The 17,418-nt window shown below is 37.1% G+C and overlaps 1 protein-coding gene across 3 annotated transcripts in view; it reads right to left on the bottom strand.

Annotated features, from left to right (window-relative positions):
* PDGFD (platelet derived growth factor D) overlaps positions 1-17,418 on the bottom strand; it is a 247,808-nt gene that overhangs the window by 179,586 nt on the left and 50,804 nt on the right. The gene's annotated exons all lie outside the window — the stretch shown is intronic.

Below are 17,418 nucleotides of genomic sequence, written 5' to 3' on the forward strand. Positions count from 1 at the left end.
TTAACAATTTGCTTTTAAGCACTCAATTCATCCCTTCATTCTGAGAATCTTCATTACCTAGAATAACACAAATGTTAAATTGATGGATACATAGACACACAACATAAAAGCTTCCTGGAATATAAAAGATACCATGCTTTCAAAACATGGCATATCAAAATTAAAATTCTTGAGCTTGGGCTTCTTGTCTGGGTATTACAACTTGGGAGGAGCTTTGCCTGAGTAACAGATACCTCCTGGGAAGGCAGATGGCTCCAACAAGGCAGGTAACTTTGGAAGGACTCACAGGGAACAGTGAAGAAGAAGGCAAAGATCTTCTGAATCAACAAAGGTCAACTAGATCAGACTTGCGGATCCTTGAGGTTAAGAGATATCAGAACAGCCAGATTATGTTCTCAGCTGGATAAGCACTCTTAGAACTCACTGATCCAATCCTTCCCTCTATATCCAGGGAGGTTCTAATGGTGCACCTGTCCATTAGCTCCTCCATGTAAGCATGAACAACAAAGTGGGATGAAAAAAATAAAAAATAAAAAAAAATCCATTGAGAAGGAAAACTAAAGAATTATACCGCTTTCATCTTTAAGGACCTCCAAAAGCTAAAGTTAGAAAGATGAAAAAAATTGGCTAATTAGAAAGTGATAAACATATGAATCATAAGTGGTAAACTGGTAAATTATGAATCAGACACTGTCTTTAAACATGAAGCAGTCAATGAACTTCAGAGTCATCAGAGAGTATTTCATGAGGAGACTAGGTTTTGAACTGGATCCTGAAATATGGAAACAATTTGGATAGGTGATAATCATCAGGGTTCCTTTGGCAGTCAGAGAATTAACTTATACTGAATTTAGAACCACGTGAATTGGGAAAAAGAAGAATCTAGAGTGTATCTTCTCTCCTCTGAGGAGCACACAAAGCTTGAAACCCTAGGAGCAGGCAGTTACTGCACTACCAGTGCCAAATCCTGAAAAACAACAGTGCTAAGCAGCAATTAACAGGTGACCACACGGGCTTCGTTTGCTATTTACAAAGGATTATACTTTTTTTTTTTTTTCATGTGGGCTTGATGTTGAAAATCCCAAGTTTATACAAAGCAAAAATTCAATTGTAAGAATAAAATAATAGCATATAGAACTTTAATTGTATCGACTCAGAATTTAGAGTTTACCAAGTGCTAATACAAGAATTGCATCAATTGATCTTGATCAGCCCTCATGGAAAGTTACGATATCCACTTTACAGATGAGGAAGCGAGTATTGCCAAGTGTCTATGGTTGGTCAGCCAAGAAAAGCACTCAGACTTGAAATCGTATGTATTTTCTATCACAAGATGCAGCCTTCTTAACATTAATAAAAAGTTTACCAAAAGACTGCTTTAAATAAAAGCCTCCAAGCTGCATGTCAAACATAATCAATTTGTCACAACAAATTGAACACTACTTATTGGTAACATACTTAAGGAAGCACAAATTGTACAGAATCTATTGGTTGACCATTGCTCCCTAAAGAGATTTGAGGGCCGGTTCCCTTGCCTCAAATCAAAATAGTATAGAGTAGAACATACAACTCTCTCCTACCCCTATCAATTAATGGAGATCAACAATTAGGAGCCATTGTCCCTATCAATCAAATCTATAACATAATTTTTATAAGAATGATTACAGTGACATCTCTTCCTCAAAAGACAGCAATGAAAGATAGAAAAGAAACATTAATTATATTTTCTTTTTTCCTCAAAAGTTTTCTTAGAATCATATTATGACAGCAACTACAATAAAAAGCTATGAATCTTACAGAAATAGATTTTCCAATTTTAATATTTGGATTTGTTTATTCCAAGCCTATACAAAATTTCCAACAGAAATTCAGTATATATAAGATCACTTTTTGTGCTTAGTAAATGTTAAAAATGGATGTACAGGTGGGCACAGTGGCTCATGACTATGATCCCAGCAACTTAGAAGGCTGAGGCAGGCAGATTACTTGAGACCAGGAGTTCAAGACCAGCCTGGCCAACACAGTGATACCCTGTCTCTACCAAAAAAAATACAAACATCAGCCAGGCATGGTGGTGTGTTCCTGTAGTCCCAGCTACTCAGGAGGCTGAGGCAGGAGAATCACTCGAACCCAGGAGGTGGAGGTTGCAGTGAGCCACGACATCACACCACTGCGTTCCAGCCTGAGCAACAGAGTGAGACTCTGTCTCAAAAAAAAAAAAAAAAAAAAAAAGTACGGCAGAACAAGGCACTGTGGAAAATATGCCATTCATGGAAAAGAAACAGAAAGATAATACTTTTTGAAAATATAATTTTTAAGAAGCATTTTTCTGCAATAGAGAAATATAGCAAAATGGAATAAATTGCTCTGTTTTTGTTTTTGTGTCTCACATCCGAGGCAGGTCCAGCAGCTAAGTGCCTTCCTTCAATTCTGCCTGGAATGTGCCACATTATTGATCTCCTGGGTCTTTTCCAGGAGCAGTTCCCACAGATGCTGCAGTAGTCACGGTGCCTGTGATGCAGTTTCTACTACAGCTCTAAAACAGATGTAGCAACTTGGCCTGCAAACTTGTTTCTCAAAAGCCCCTTATGCAAACTACCAAGTCTAACACTGAAATCCTAAAGCATTCCCAAGGGCCTCTAGGCCAGCTAAAACAGTGTGATTTACACAGCTATACAGCTCATGCCTTAGGTCTAACAACAAGCATGGTAAATTAAAATAGAGTCTCTTAACAGTATTAGGCTAAAACCAAGCTTGCTTACATGTGTATAGGCATACTGTAAAAATAGTTTCACAAATGGCTTTTCAGTTGGACATATTTAAACATTAAAATCATGTTAGTAATTGGTTTTCCTTTCTTAAAAAATAAATGTTTAATATTACAGAATCAGGAATTCTTTTCTTTTATGGGACAAATACTATAAGGTTCCTAATTTGTATTTAAGGAAGGTATGCCCCCTTCGTTCAATACATTTCAGTCCTGCAGCCCTTCTCTCTACTTCTGCATGAACCAGACAGAGCTACTGGATCAGGAAACACTTTACCCAATGTGACTGAGCTAACAGCCTCTGGGGTATATATTCAAACATTGATTCACATTTTATTAACTGCAGCAACAGCGTTCTGAGATATGGCACTGAGTATTTGCAAGGCTGACAAGCTGTCTTTAAGGAGTCAGTTTTCACAGCTTGCTGCAAAGGTTCCTTGACTATGCCCTTCAATGAGAGCTAAGCGAAGACTTACTCCTTAGGAATCAGGTTTTATGTACTTTTAGAACAGAGCCTACATTGTTCCTATAATAAATAATTATAATGGCCATTATATAACTAATGGCTTTATAATCTTGATTTTGACTTGTTCCAAAATCTACACCTCATTGCAAAAATGATCTAATATTCAGGGACTTGTAAGTGTAACACACCATGAGGATTGAGTAAGCTGTCAGAAATAACTCCAGTCATATCTATCAGAATAGAAACAAATCTGGCTGGCAATAAAGGAGAAGCTGACATTATAAAAACACCCCCAGCAAATGTTAAACAAACCTCATATATGTGCCTTTCTATACATTTTCTGCACATGATCCCATGTAATTGTTCCATCAGCCCTATGAAGTCAGGGTGACTATTTCTAGTTTAAAGATGAAGAAACTAAAGCTTTGAGAAAAAAGTATGGCCCCCAGGCCTGCAAGATTGAGTAAGCCATGGCTCAGCCAGCCAGGTGATGTTCCTAAGATCACACAGCTAGTGCATATCAGCGCCAAAATCGGAAACTGCGGATATCTGACTCCAAAGACAAGCATTTTAAAACTACATCAGGTGGTCTCCCAATTTGTTCTGTAGCTTCTTCATATGCCTAAAGTGGCTTATGATTATTGCTTACCCGGCAACAGCTATGTTTTCTCAGCTTATTAGCCCATTAAATCCTCAGAACAAACTCATGAAAGAGGTAATTTTATTATTTTTATTTTACAGAAGACAAAAGAAACGTGTCTGTGATCGCATCCAGCAGAACAACCCAGGACCCACTCCCTCACCCTCTGCGCTATCCCAGATCTCTATGTATGACAACAGCAACACAGACTGCAAATGTGACCAACTGCTTTTTTTTGTTTTGTTTTGTTTTTAATTTTTACCATTATTTATTAAGATAGCTTTACATGGTCATTTTTTTCATTTTTGTTTTTATAGAATATAAAAATGCAGATTTCTTGCATGCATATATTGTGTACTGGCTTTCAGTGTACCCATCACCTGAAAAGTGAAAAATGTACACACTCCACCCACCCTTTTCAACTCTTTCTCAGAGTCTGAAAAAAAAATTGCACTATCCTTCCAACTGCTTTTACAACATTAAAATCAACTGAAATGATAGTCTGACAATAGCTTTTCTCATATCTCTGCCAAAGAAATTAAAACATGTCTCCAGAAAAAAATAGGTACTAATTCTGATCTTCTCGAAATAAACTATTCTATATTAAATAGAGTCATATCATGGACACATAGATAAGTAATTATCATAATTTTGAGAAATATAAAGCCTCTTTCAAAAAAAGTACACAAATGATGTTGGCTTATCTGACATAGGAGTCAATGTGATGGACTTACATAAACAGAAGAAAATCAGTAGTGATTACCCAGAAGAAAATAGAATATGATCATCTTGGGGTTTTCAACATTTGTCCTTTCTCATATTTTTATGATTGACTCAAGTAAAGAATGAGTCACTCCACACGGGGGCTGAGAACATGCCAGGTCAAAGATTTTCCTGTGACATTAAACAATGGCTTAGAAAAAGCAAAGAGACTCTACTACAAAATTATAAAGCAGATAGAGTTTGCCATGGTTCTTTTCCCACTCGCATTCTCAGCTCTTTTCCACTTTGTGGTACCCCAGCTCCTGGGTGCAGGCATTCATCTTGTTTTCAGCTAGCTGAAACCTAAATGATTTTAAGTTTCACAAGCAAGTAGCCCTTCTAGGAGAATTTGATTTTTCACTGGGAATTCTGGATGGTTTCAAGATGAAAAGTTACATTTTACTGATCAAATTCTAGAGAAAAGTGATGGGGGAGGTGATGGGAGATTTGAATCATCCTTCATGGGACAGCTCTGGAAGGGTCAGTGCACACACACACCCACACACACATACACACACACAGTCACGCTAATAGAGTGCTCTGTCTCTATTGAAAAGACACATTTTCCCCAGCTATGTGTTTTCAGATTGAATACCTCAGAGCCAAGGGGTTCCTCTAGGCCTACCCCTACAGTACAGAGAAAACTGAGTGGGCAAACTTCTGCTCCTCCTCGCTTGTCTTCAGATAGAACTTCTCTTCCTTCATTGGTTTTATATATCAAAGTTCTGTGGAATAGTTCTCAAATGTGTACACTTCCCACAATTTCCTTCTAAGTTTGCTCTTTCCTCCCTCATACTTCTCAAACCCACTCACTCCCTCACTCCCTCACTTTTAGCCAATGACTCTAATTCTCTCTTTACTGAGAAAACAGAATCTATGAGGGTTTACTTCCCTCTTCAAATAACATCTCCAAAATACCGAATGTCATGGGTTCCACCCACCTTCTCCTTCTTCTTTCCTAACAAAGGCCATTCCCTCACATGCTTCTGAATCCCACTCTTTGGCTTTGCTTTGCAAGGTCTTTGCTCTTCTGTTCATCCTCTCTCCTTCTGATCTAGTATCTCCAATCATTTTTAAAAAATTCCTCTTAACCTCACAAACTTCTCCAGCTATTGCTCAATATCTAAATTCCTTTTCAGAAAAAAAGTCTTTAAAGACTTGCTTACATGTGCTGCCTGCCTTATCACTCCACATTCATTCTTCACCTCATTCTACGCTTGCTTCAGCCTCCGCCACTCCACCAACTTCTCTTATCTTAAGCCTTAAACAATCTTTGTGTTGTTCCATCTGATTGAACATGCTTTACCTCTTAAATTACCAACCCTCTCAGCAGTGCTTGGCACATTGGCCACCTCTCTATCTTGATACCCTAGCTTTCATGGCCATCGTATCAGCACATCTTCTTGATTTTCCTGCAGCCTTTCCTGGCCTCCTCCTACCCTCCTTCAGCAACAGCTGCTGGCCCTTCCTCCTCTAACTCAATCCTCAAAGTTGGAATTCCTTGAGGACCAATCCTGGCCCCCCACCTCTTCTTTTCTCTTTGCATACAAGTCTCCACAGGTTTTCTCATCCATACAATATGATTTCTATGCCTCAAAATGCCAAAATTTGTATCTGAGCATCAAAATCATATATCCAAAAACCTACTTAAGATGCAAGCATCTCAAACTTAACTTTTCTAAAATCAAACTCCCCGCCTCCATCCTCAAAGTTTGTCTTCCTTTTCAGAAAATAGTATTATTATCTACCCAGCTGCCCAGGACAAAAAAATTAGTGCTCAACCTTGAGATCCCCTTCATCTAAGCATTTGACAAGTCTCATTCATTCTGTTATCTATAACTATATACGTATATACAAACACACATAAGTCAGTTTTTTCTCCAACTGCCCTGCCAAAATGCTAGCCATGGCATCATCTCTTACATTAACAAATGCAACAGTCTCCAAGCTAGTTTCCCCATGCACCTTTTCTCCCTCCAATCCACATTGCCAAGTAAAATTCTTAAGACATGTATCAGGTCTTGACCCTCTCCTTTTTAAAAGCCTTGTTGTCTTTCAACTCAATTCAAAGCAAAAATTCCTAAAAATGCCCACAAAATGTGGCATGATGTGACCCCTGCTAGGTTTCCAACCCTGCTTCCAGTTCATGGCATAGCAATCACACTGGTCTCCTTCCAGTTACTCAAAGGCATTAAGATCTTTTCTGCCTAAACTTTTTTTTTTTTCTCCTGGTCAGTTCCTGTATATGGATATATCTTCCCTTCTCTCTTACTTTATTCACCTCTACTTACCCTTCAGATCTCAGTTTAAATATTACATCCTTAGATTTCTTCTCTGATCACCTACCAAACCTCAATTAGAATCCTCAGTATTCTTCCCTTATTGCAATATATTTATTTGTTTGTTTGTTTGTTCTGTCTTCACTCTTTAGTGTCACCCAACTAAACTATAATCTCCATAATGGAAAGCGTTTGATGTTAATTTTTTTCAATATTGTATATGCAGCACTTAGCAGAGTGCACACAATACATCTAAGAATGACATATAACTTAATAAACAAACAATATTTTGATTATTGAAAATCACTCATCCCACTGAAGTTGGCAGCTCTCTCAACCCTAATCTGGGTTCCATAAGTAGGAGGCTGGAGGGAGACAAACAAGCCCCTGCTTTCAGTTACCATAAGACACTGCCATCCACGCCTAAAATTCTCCTCATAAAATTGGTTTCCCGTCACACAGTCCTTACTGTCTTAGAGACAAAAAAAAAAAATGGTAAAAAGAAAATGAGAGAAGAAGAAAGAGGGAGGGAAAGGAGAGAGAAAGGCTTAATTTTTGGAGTTGAAGCACATTTGATATGTAAGAAGTATTCTTACCATTTTCCTTTAAGATTTAGTCTATAAAACATGCTCCATAGAAAAGTCTGTCATCTCTGTAATGAACACTTGGACATGCAATCTCCATTACTATTAGTGTTTGGAAAGGCCAAATATACGGCTCCAATCATGAGAAGGATGCATCCTACAAACTCTAATATCCTATTTATCTCTTCATATATTTCACACTAGAAATGAAATCCCTCTTACTGATATATGAGGAGATAAAAATGTGAGTTAGCTCTATTAGTTCTGAAGCAGATTATTCCACAGCCTGTACCTTGAAACCATAACTCATTCAATACTCCCCCAGTGGCATGAAAGAATTAATACAATCTGCAGATGTGGCTAAACATATTCCCAAGGGAATTACTTAGGCACTTGGAGAATGTGGAATTAAGTTCTGAATCTCCTGTTATTACAGTAAACTTTTCTGCAATGTCTTCCTTGAAAGACATTAATTTTAATCTAAAAATATCAACAGAAGCTTATGGGTTGTAATTTTGTTTTTCTCAAAGGAATTATTCAAGGACCCATATGCCCAATAGCTGTTTTATTTTTCCTGAAAAAAAAAAAAACTACAAAAAAGCAGCTCTCTTATGTATAGCTATTATAACATGGCTAACAATTAGTTAGGTACTGGTCAAAATATCAGGAATGCTGGAAAAAAACAGCAAATAGGGAGCATTGCATTCACTGCATAATTTAAGTATTAATGCAAAATAAGAGCTGTATACGGTATATTTATTCAACTCTTGATTTCATCCTAGAATGAAGAAAGACAATAAACAAATTAGAATTATTAGTAGTCCCCAAATTCCCTTTCTTCATTCAGCAAACATTTTTAGACTTCACTAAACACAAGGCAGTCAGAGTGACAGAGGATGTACAGAAGATTTACAGATTCTTTCATTCAATATGTAGCATACATACAATCATTATAAGAGTATCTCTGTTACAGGTGTCTTATTATACAGGGGTTTCTGGGTTAACTGCCTAAGTTGCCTCATGAGTGGTCAATATTTGATAACTTGGACAACAAATCAGGGTATTACTTGTAACTAGGCACACATCTGTATAAAGGACTGGTGTAGAATGTAAATTTGAAAGAAGATATCAATGGTCCAATTTTATCCAATGGTGTAAAGCTCCTTCTCCAAAGGATATAAAACTGAAGTTGTGCTAAGGAGTAGTGATGTGGCCAGACTGGTTACAAGGAGATGGATTATACGGTTAGGGCTTGAATAATCACAAATTGACTTAAGTGAGGTCACTATTTATTACCTCTTATCTCAACACAGCTTTTCATACTAAATAGTTTTATTCTTCAACAAGTCAGGCCTTATAGTACTTCTGGAAATTATCACTCCGTGACTGCTGAAAGAGAGAGTAAATGAGGTCAAGAGGTTTGCCCCAGACCTCCGCACGAATCCCCAGACCTTAGCAAGAGCTGCACACTCAACAGGGCAGTTGCTATTTTGTGCAGTGCTTACATGATAAACTCACATGCTTTCAAAATCAAGTAATAAGAATAGCAGGCCATGCACTCTGCCAAACACTTCATATGTATTGGGACATTTATTAGGGTGTTCATATGTCGATAGATTTTAGACCACAGAAATTAGAAGGAAAATTTTATTTTTTCCAAGAAACATGATTTGTCACATATACAAGGATTTCCAATCCTTTACAATGCAGTCGTCAGATATGAGCATTTTCATACTAACTAGAAACGGAACCTTTATATTCCTCTGTTCTTAAGGTTCATGTGTGACAAGGAAATAATAGCACCTACCAGTTGGGGTTGCTGAAAAAAGAACATGAGCATCTAAAACAATGCCTGACATACACGAGGTGCTTCGTAAGCGGTTAGGATCCAGCCCTCAAATGGTTCCCAGATGCTAATGATATACAGAGATTATATGGACACTTTAAGAGATAATAATAACTTATATTTGTAGTATATAAATTGCCTTCTACAGTTGTGCTAAGTGCTTTACACAGATTTTTCTAACAATCCCTGTACCAACTCTACGAAGGAGGTACAGTTGTTATTCTCTTTTTTACAAATGAAGAAATGGAGGCTTAGTGGTAATAAGTTATCTATACAACTAGTAAACAAATGGGCTTCGACATGTCCTGTCAGTCTGAATCCTCTGTTTTCACTTCAAACGCCAACTATACTGCTTCCCTTAAGCACAAATCATTTTCAGTGGGGCCTATTAAAATTCTACAGCAAATTTCAGATGGTTAAAATGGTTGTTCTATTACCTTAAGAAGAAAACTCCAACTGTCCTCTCCAAAAGCCCTGAATACTTTGAATAAAAATCACTTTCAATCATCAGAAAAGAGGATTTCCTCCATGAAATGCCACTACAAATTGTACTTTGTCTGAAAACATTTCAATAATTGTTGAGATGAGTTCTCAACTTCTACGTGAAAACAGGCCATTTCAATCATATAATTTGTTTGCACTTGTAACAAATATGAAAGTATCCACCTGGTGCCTACTATGTGTATAACTCAGGGTGAGGCATTTATTTGGTGAGACAAAAGCAAAGATTAGACACCATAGCTACCCTAGTTCAACCCTCCTAACTATTTGCTGGGCTTGAGGCTCTGTAAGATGCCAAGAAATCTGGGCTTTCCAGAATAGTCGAAGGCAAAAGAAAGAAGAGGAAGAGAAATGCAAGTTGTCTGTGGCAAGGGGGATGTTTCCTTCACTTTAACATTTGTAGTTGCTCCCATAAGAAGTATTTGCTAATCTAAAGCAGGCTAAGAGGTTTCAAATCATACATAGATAGGGGAAAGATTTTCCTTCTGTTTTTCTTTTCTTTTTCCTTTCTTTCTTTCTTTCTTTTTTTTTATTTTTATTTTATTTTATTTTTTTTGAGACAGGGTCTTCCTCTGTCACCCAGGCAGTGGTGCAATCATGGCATAGTACATGCAGCCTCAACCTCCCAGGCTCAAGTGATCCTCCGGCCTCAGTCTCCTGAGTAGCTTGGACCACAGGTATGTGTCACCATGCCCAGCTAATTTTTAATTTTAATTTTTATTTTTGTAGAGATGGGGTCTGGCTATGTTGCACAGGCTGGTCTCAAATTTCTTGGCTTAAGTGATATTTCCACCTCAGTCTCCCAAAGGGTGAGTCACTACATCTGACCCCTTCTGTTTTTCTTATTTTTATTTTCTAAATACAAAAAGGAAGAAAAATGAACATGTTATACAGAACTGGGTAAGCCACAAAAAATACAAACTCTGTTCAAGGAGATCCTTGCCTTATCTTTGAGAAGGTAGGTGACACTTGTCATATACATTAAGCAGTTTTTAAAAACCACCTTCTTAGTTAAAGCAGCAGGAACATACTAACAATGAAATAGAAGAATAGCTAACATTCACTGAACGTTTTCTCAGAGCCAGTTCTCATGATAACACTAGGAGACAAATGTGTTAGTATGTTTATTTCACAGAAGAGACTGAGAAGGAGCTCAATAAATTTGAGTAAGTAGTACCCAGCTAATCATCAGCAGAGCCAAAATTTTAATCCAGGCAGCCTTGACAGTAGGAATGACCAGCATTGTTTTTTAGTTATTCAGTGATCTAAAAATTTGTCCTTTATAATAAAAGTTTCAAAGTTTAGATATCTATCCTAAATAAATTCTAGCTTTTCTTAATAAATTACTAAATTACTGTTATGATGAAAATATGAACATTTTCCTGTTGGGTGAGGTGGTTCACACTTGTAATCCCAGCACTTCGAGAGGACAAGGCAGGCGGATTGTTTGAGCCCAGTAGTTCCAGACCAGCCTGGGCAACATGGTGAAATGCTGTCTCTACAAAAAATTAGCCAGATATGGTGGCACATGCCTGTAGTCCTAGCTACTCTGGAGGCTAAGGTGGGAGAATCACTTGAGCCTAGGAGGCGGAGGTTGCAGTGAGCCCAGATTGCACCATGGCACTGCTGCCTGGGTGACAGAGTGAAAATTGTTTCAAAATAATAATAATAATAATAACAACAACAACAAATCAAACAAGAAATGGAATATATACCATCTTCCTGCCTTGAAAATAACTGAAATTGCTTCATTTACTATTCTGAAATTTTGATTAAATCAAATTAAATCTTTATAATTATTATAAAATGAATCTATTTGCAATTCTAGTATTTAATACTCATCCAATTGCTAATGTAGGTATCACTCTTCATGCATGTTATGTCTAAGCTCATACGTGCATTTTTAAGAATAACACGGATTGCTTTAATCTGCAAAATGCTAATGGGTATATTTTGAATACCACACTACTTCATTAATACCTCTCAAACCACAAATTGGAACATGAAGAGAAGCCAGAAAATCAATGTTCACAACTAATGAAGAGCAATTTTTTTTAATGCTAAAGTTGACTGCATGCATGACGTCTAACAAGAAGGACTGGAAGGGTTAATCTTTTCCCTTAAGCATTTCCACCACTTGAATCCTCAGGAGCACTGTCCCTTTGCCAGAGGCAGCCTACATAGCTCTGGTCATTGAAATGTGGATGCCCTGCTGGGGACTCAGGACAGGAAATGTCCAGAAGTGCTTCCTGGAGCCTGAACTGGTTTCTGGTCACAATGCACCAGCACAGAACAGAGGGACCAGGAGCTCATGGACTGTGTAACATGTTTTTTGGTGTGTATGTGTGATTGACAGAGCCTTTTAGGGGCTAGGGCAGGGGTCTCTCTTGCTTGGCTCTAAGGGGCATATTGTTTGGAGATACATGCAAAAACTTCTTTTGAATAGCACATTGGCTCTGGAGCCACACTACAAAGCTTCAAATTCCTATTCCCCCACATATTGGTCACATGACCACAAACAAGTCACTTACCATTTCTGTGACTTACTTTTCCTCATTTGTAAAATGGCAATATTAATAATTCCCACCTCATAGAGTTGTTTTATGAAGATTAACTGAATTAATACATGTAAAGTATTGAGGTGAGTTCTGGCTTACTACAAGGGCTACCTAAATGTTACCTTTTTATTTTTATAAGTATAACCAAAATCTCTCGTATGTGTTTTCCTCAGTCTGCTCTGTATGTCCATTACAACCCTATTTGTGGGTATCCACTTATACCTAAATCTTTCACCTGAACATATTAGGACTTTCCCTTTCTCAATGAGCAAAATATTCAAATAAAAACAATTACTTGTGTGTGTGTGTGTGTGTGTGTGTGTGTGTGTATTTCTATATAGATGTGAATATATGCTTATATCTAAGCATATATGGAAGGATCTACCCAATATTGTGAAAATATTGCATGCACACACATACAGTCATAAACTGCATAACAACCATTGGTCAAGGATGGATGTCATATAGGATTGTGGTCCCATCAAATTATATTGCAGCTATTGCCTAAAGATACTGCAGCCATCCTAACATCATAGTGCAATGCATTACTTACATGCTTGTGGTGAAGCTGGTGTAAGCAAACTTACTCTACTGTCAGTCATTGAAAAGTATAGCACATACAATTGGGTGCATTACATAGTACTTGATAATAATTATAAATGACTATGTAACTGGTTTAGTTATTTACTATATTAACATAATTTTAGACTGTATTCTTTCTACTTACATTTTTTTAAGTTAACTGTAAAACAGCCTTAGGCAGGTCCTTCAAGGGGTATCCCCGAAGAATATACTGTTACCACGGAGATGACAGCTCCATGAGTGTTAAGACCTTCCAGTGCAACAAGATGCAGAGGTGGAAGACACTGAATACTGATGATCCTGACCCTGTGCAGGCCTAAGCTAATATGTGCAACTGTGTCTCAGTTTTTAACAAAAAATAAATAAAAATGGAAGAAAAATTTAAAAATAGAAATAAAGCATATAGAATGAGGATCTAAAAAACGAAATATTTTTGTAGAGCTGTATAATGTGTTTGTGTTTTAAGCTATTTTAAGTTATTGCAAAAGGGTCACAAAGCTTAAAAGATGAAAAAAGTTAGCATAAGCTAATTTTGATTTATTACTGAAATAAAAATATTTTTACAAATTTAGTAGAGGATAAGTGTACAGTGTTTATAAAGTCTATATAGTATACAGTAATGTTCTAGACCTTCACTTTCACTTACCACTCACTGACACCCAGAGCAACTTCCAGTCCTGCAAACTCTGTTCATGGTAAGTGCCTAATACAGGGGTAACCACTGTATAGCTTTTACAGTATATTTTTATTATACCTCTCCTATGTTTAGATATACAAATACATAACATAGTGTTACAACTGCCCATAGTATTTAGTAGAGTAACATGCTGTACAGGTTTGTAGCCTAGGACCAAGGTTACAAACCATCTACAGCTTAGGTGTGTGGTAGGCTGCACCATCTATGTTTGTGTGAGTACATTCATTATGTTCACACAATGACGACACCACCTAATATTCTCACTGAGAAAATACCTATATTTCTGACAATGTATCCCCATTGTTGAGTGATTCATGATTGTACACAGAAACTTCTCTAAAGAAGATTCTAAGTCTCTGAATACTACGTATCACCAGAAACAGGTGGTAATATTCACAACTACCTTGTGAAACAGCTGTTTGTTACCTCAAACACTGATACCATATGCAAATTCACATATATCTATAGGAACACTACATTGGACAACTCTTATTTTTCACTGATAAGGACTTTGTTCTTGTTGCTCACCATGTATATCAGTATCATAAAAGATGAAATGAAATGCAAATAGGTAACATTTAAGTGAAACTTACGTGCCACTGTGTTAAGCACTTTACAGACATTACTCATAAAAGGAACCCCGCTATTGGGGGATCCATGATTATCATTTCACAGAATGAGGAAAGAGATGAAGATCACCTAGAGAGTAACTTGCCCAGGATCACACAGAGGTAACAGCTGGTATGGTTTTGACCTCAGGTCTCTGACTGGAATCTTCTGCTCCATTTGTAGCTGAGCAAGAAGGAGGGAAGAGCTAAAATCATGCCCCAAAATTCCAGTCTTTATTATGGAACACAGAGTTCATTATATCATGTTTTGTTAACAACTAGTGTTCTCAAGTCACATGAACTAACCAAGTCACAGGCACAAATAAAATGCCTGCTAGATAAAGTCACCTCACTTAGATGAGGGCATTAAAATTGAGAGCAAACTATGGAGAAAAAAATAATAAACCATGTTTACGTGAGTAAGAAAAAGCATTTGGTCAGTTATTTATCTAACTCACATAAGACTAAAAGAAAAAAGGATGTTTGTATCTCCAATCATTTAAACTGTCCGGTTGTAAATGCTTTCATATTTTCCAAATGCTTATTCAGCTTTATGTGACATTTTTCTCAGTGTGGAGTCAGTAATATTCTGTATAGAGATGATGGCTCATATAATTCAGCTGTAACAGCCAATAATTTCCAAAATGACAGTAGGAAAATAATGTCTCAAGGAGATAAAGGAAACTGACAATAAAAGTGAAGTAGTACAAAAACTGCCATGTAAAATAATTCCTGGAAATTTTTGAAAGTTTTGCTGGAAAATACTATATACTTCTTCAAAAGGAAAGTGAACTTCTAAGTGTTATATATAAGTAGATATTAGTATTATCATGAATTATAAAAAAAAAACTTGCATTTGAGACAGGTCTACAAAGAAATCCAGAATGGCATGTGTAGTTGTCCAAAAAAGCATAGTGTTTACAAAAGAGTTACTTTAGAAGTATTGTTAAATCTTCGCTTTAAAAAAAATTAAACCAGCACCACAGGGAGTTTAAGTAATACATGTACTAGAAACTTACATTTCTGAACTGAGGAGCAGAGTAACTCATTGGTAGATGACTTAAAAGAATTCTGACCATAATTAATAAACTATGTAATCTCAAACCTCTATGCAAGCCAGTTGTAAACCAGATGAGGTAATTCCAATTTTTCAGCACTCTGGCACTATTTGTTTGCAAAATTCCTCATGAACCCACTAACTGATAGCATATGTGCACATTTTTTAGCTCTGAGGAATGATAACAACCACAAAGAAGTGCAGCCAAACTAATACCATAAGACATAGTTATTTTTTTTCAGAGACAAGATTACTACCTGTGCATCAGCATAACTTCCAAACAGTGATAGCAAAGACTTCTGTTTGTGTTTCTAAAAATAGACATCACTGATATTAACACAGATCCTATGCCAAAACCATCTTGGGTGAGATGCTGGAATTGACGCACAAAGATAAAAAGTCCACATTCATTCAATTATTCAGAAAGCACAGATTGCCCATTCTGTGCAAAGAACTTTGTTGTATATAGGAAGCTAAACAAAGACTATTAGTTCTAGACCTTTAGAAAACTAGACTAGCAGTAGAGATGAAGCAAGTCCGCCTCATTAGAAATTATGGTGGCCAGAATTCCATATGATCCCCAGTGACCCATGCCTTTGCATAATGCCTTTTTTTTGTTGTTGTTTGTTTGTTTTAAGTTGGAGTCTCACTCTGTTGCCCAGGCTGGAGTGTCGTGGCATGATTTCGGTTCACTGCAACCTCTGCCTCCCGAGTTCAAGCAATTCGCCCACCTCAGCCTCACAAGTAGCTTGGACTACAGGTGTGTGCCACCACACCTGCCTAACTTTTGTGTTTTTAGTAGAGATGGGGGTTTCACCATGTTGCCCAGGTTGGTCTTGAACTCCTGAACTCAAGTGATCCTTCTGCCTCGGGCTCCCAAAAGTGCTGGGATTAGAGACATGAGCCACCACATGCAGCTAATGCCCTCTTCTGAATGTAGGCAGGACTGTGAAGGTGAGGGGTAACGACTTCCATGATTAGAATACAAAATGTGACAAAGGTTAAAAAAAATTGTGATGTAATTACAGTCCCTAATCAATTCAGTTTGAGTTCATCAGAAGGGAAACTATCCCTAAAAAGGCCAAATCACATGTGTCCTTTAAAATCACTTAAATCCATAGGTAATAAACAAGAAGCATCAAGGATACTCTCTTGTTAGTCTTGAAGAAGTAAACTGCCATGTTAGAGAGGAGGCTATATTGCACAGGATGCTGGATGACCTCTGAGAACTGAGGATCTCATCCTATAACCACAAAGAACTGAATCTTTCCAACAAATAGTGAGCTTAGAAGAGGACTCCAAGCCACAGATGGTGGCAGCCCCTGCTGACACCTTCATCAGAATTTGAGCTGAAGACCCCCTAAATTGTGCCTGGACTTCTGAGTCACCAGATCTATGAGATAATAAATGAGTGTTGTTTTAAGCTGGTAAATCTGTGATATTAATAATTTATTATAAACCGTAAGTGAATACAGAAGTCAGTGTAAACTAAAATTCCATAGTAGAGATGAAGTCCTGTGAATTTCAGAGAATAAGACACTGTTTTTCACCAATCACAACATTCACTACTAGTGGAGTAAGGAACTCTAGAGTAAAACTTAGAGCTGTGTGACTTTTGGCGAGAAACTCAACCTTTTTGCCTCCGTTTCTTCACATACAAAGTGGGAATGATTTTATTGTTTGTGAGATTTCAGTGAGAGAATACATTTATAATGCTAAGTTCAGTTGCTGTCACATGGTAAGCTCAATATATTATTATTAATGTCATTGCTATTTCTAACATAATTACTATCATCATTAATTTGAATAAGAGAAACAGGTTTGTATTGTCAGCTATATATATATAATACTTTGCCCAGGCTGAAAAATAAATAAATGAATAAATAATAAGATAGGAATATTAAACGGACTTACAGAGATTGCAGATGATTGTGAGTTTGCAATCAACAAGGCTTTGAAATCATTCATTCATTTTAAAAGAAGATCCCTTCAGCATAGTTTTCATTACAATGCCCAGGGCAGGTAATTCAAAGAAAGAGGTCTTGGTGCTTAAGATGAAACTTACGGGTCA

The sequence above is a fragment of the Macaca fascicularis genome, chromosome 14 (genome assembly GCF_037993035.2).
Source record: "Macaca fascicularis isolate 582-1 chromosome 14, T2T-MFA8v1.1".
NCBI classification, from domain to species: Eukaryota; Metazoa; Chordata; class Mammalia; order Primates; family Cercopithecidae; genus Macaca; species Macaca fascicularis.